This window comes from Triturus cristatus, chromosome 1_2 (assembly GCF_964204655.1).
Source record: "Triturus cristatus chromosome 1_2, aTriCri1.1, whole genome shotgun sequence".
Lineage (NCBI taxonomy): Eukaryota > Metazoa > Chordata > Amphibia > Caudata > Salamandridae > Triturus > Triturus cristatus.
The window spans coordinates 1,039,155,377-1,039,157,778 of NC_140580.1; the positions used below are offsets into that span (position 1 = coordinate 1,039,155,377).

The following is a 2,402-nucleotide window of genomic DNA, read 5'->3' on the forward strand; positions in this document are numbered from 1 at the left end:
GCGACCCAACAGGAACCGCAGCATCCAATTTCTTCGCACAGCGATAAAATCAGTGAATCGAAAGAGAAGGCAGGTTTGGCTTATCCTCCTATTTTTCGCCGCTTCTCCAATTCTCGTCTTGATTACTTATGCTTTTCCCCGCATAGTTTCTCTCGGCATACATCTGGGACATCGGAGAGAGGGAGGAAGAGGGAGCATCTCACAGCACTGCCGCTCAGCGGCGCGTTCAAGCCGCCATCTTGTCCCCCCGGCTTTCAAGGTAGGAGCTGAACGGAGCGCCCCATCAGTTTTGAAAATTTCACGAGGATTCGTCAACCTGCGCCAAAGTTATTCAAAATAGAATTTTGAGATTTCCTATGGAAACTAGGTTGTAACTATAACTATCTACTGGTGACCGCCAGTAGATAATATATGTATATATATATATATATATATATATATATATATATATATATATATATATATATGCATATGTGTGCAAATATATATATATATACTTATATTGAGAAGTTTTCATGATGTATTTATATATATAAATAGAAAAGTTCTTGATGCTCAGACATACAGATACACATATTTTATGTAGATGTGCCATAATTTCTATGTGAAGAACAAACTCGGGTTTTGGCTAAATAGCAGCAAGGCCAAGCCACATATAATCCAAAGAACAAAACCAGTGCCAATGCTGCACTTAATTCTAGTGAAGAATTAGACCATGAAATGAATAGAACAGTTTCACTCACAACCACTTTTTCCGTTGGATTTAATTCAACATATTTTTATATACAATACATTTATTTTTCAATTTGTGTAGTTTTAGTATCACATATTCAAAAAGAAAAAAAGAATACAACATAAATATACACATTTATATATACTACTTTTTGCGACACCCCCACTTACATACAACAATCACTCATACATACTGAACAGACACATTCAACAAACATCCTCAATAGATGCTGTTTATGACAAGAAAAAAATTAAATGAAGTAAATATATAAAAGGCCATCGATAAATATAAATTGGCACAATTATAATACACTGTATTCTTTCATTTGAAATTGATTGGCCTAAAGCGAAGAAAGGTCTACGCGTTTCGAATCCCTTTGCGTGTAGGGATTCTCATCAGGACCAACACTTTCTGAAACAAAGCAAAAACAAAACCGAATTTTACTAAATGACCCTAACATAATTGGATTTCGCACCGCATACCTAGTTCTAGCATCTTACCTGCAACTCAATGTATGCAGAAGAGACTTTCAACAAGAATTATGAAGCCGTACAATGACCTGAAACAAGCAAAAAGCAACAAGATTGTAACCTAAATGAAAACACCTATTCAATGGATGAGCCACCTAAAAGGATAACAGTCTTACTTGTTAGACTTATTGTGGTGTCAGAATGATGATTCTCTCCAATGGCGTCAAGGTCTGAGTCTTTAAAAACGCTGTGTCCCCAATGCAGCAGACACCAAGCTTTTTGTGCAAATGTTGCCGTTTACGGTTGCTTATGTAAATTCTAGTAAAACATAAGATATCAATGTAAGTCAACGTCCTCCTTGGCATGTATAGCGTTTCTATTTAGACAAAACTGCGCAGGGTTAGAGTTTTTACCTGGGAAAGAGACGTGAAGACTCGTCAATGCTCCACACTCCGGGCGTGTGGCGCCATAATGGTTGGAATAGGATTCCGGTTAGAACGGCAGCTATTTGAATGCAGGCACTTCCGCCAGAATTGATTCATGGGAGTAGTAGTTTCGAAGTTGTTTTTGTCGTTGGTCCTACGTCTAAGTTACTTGTGGGCAGCAATCAAATTGTAGCCTCGTATGCGCATTTGGTGTCAAAAAAATGAAATGAATTGAGATACATAGCTATTACGTGAAAGCACCGTAATTGCACATTGATGACCAGTGTCAAAACGTCGGAATAAATCGGTGCTCATGGGAGTTGTGGTTTTATTAATATGTTTTTTTATATAAAAAACTGAATTGACGTAACCAAAACTTTATTCTAGAGATGGAACACCATGGTATGTGCTAAGATGATGGGGCCAATGCATTTACAGACTCGCAAAACTTGTACTTTGTTTAAGTTATTAGAAACAAAGGGGACGCTGTTATTGAACGAATGGTATGATTTCTCCACATATAACAAGTGCTCTGTATCGAAATGTGGCGCGTCAGTGGCATGATGGCATCTTCAAGCCACAGGTACGAGAATCGCTTCTGGGCAAAGTACATTAAAATTATAAGCTACTAAATGTGTTTTGTAATGACAAAAACTGAATGTGGTATTGTCCAAAATGAAGCTTAGGGCAATCAAGAGTAATCAAGAAAATGGGGCCAATTCGTTTGCAGACTTATTAAAGCTTGAAGATTGTTTGAAAGTGGAGCGCGCCAAT

The 2,402-nt window shown here is 37.6% G+C and overlaps 1 long non-coding RNA gene across 1 annotated transcript; it reads right to left on the reverse strand.

The window, feature by feature from the left end:
* Nucleotides 1–746: 746 nt before the first annotated feature.
* LOC146868622 (uncharacterized) lies at nt 747–1,728 on the reverse strand. The gene is made up of 4 exons (XR_014966318.1): nt 1,617–1,728; nt 1,380–1,521; nt 1,234–1,292; nt 747–1,144 (listed from the first exon to the last, which is right to left on the reverse strand). It is a non-coding gene; the product is annotated as an uncharacterized LOC146868622 (long non-coding RNA).
* Nucleotides 1,729–2,402: the final 674 nt, after the last annotated feature.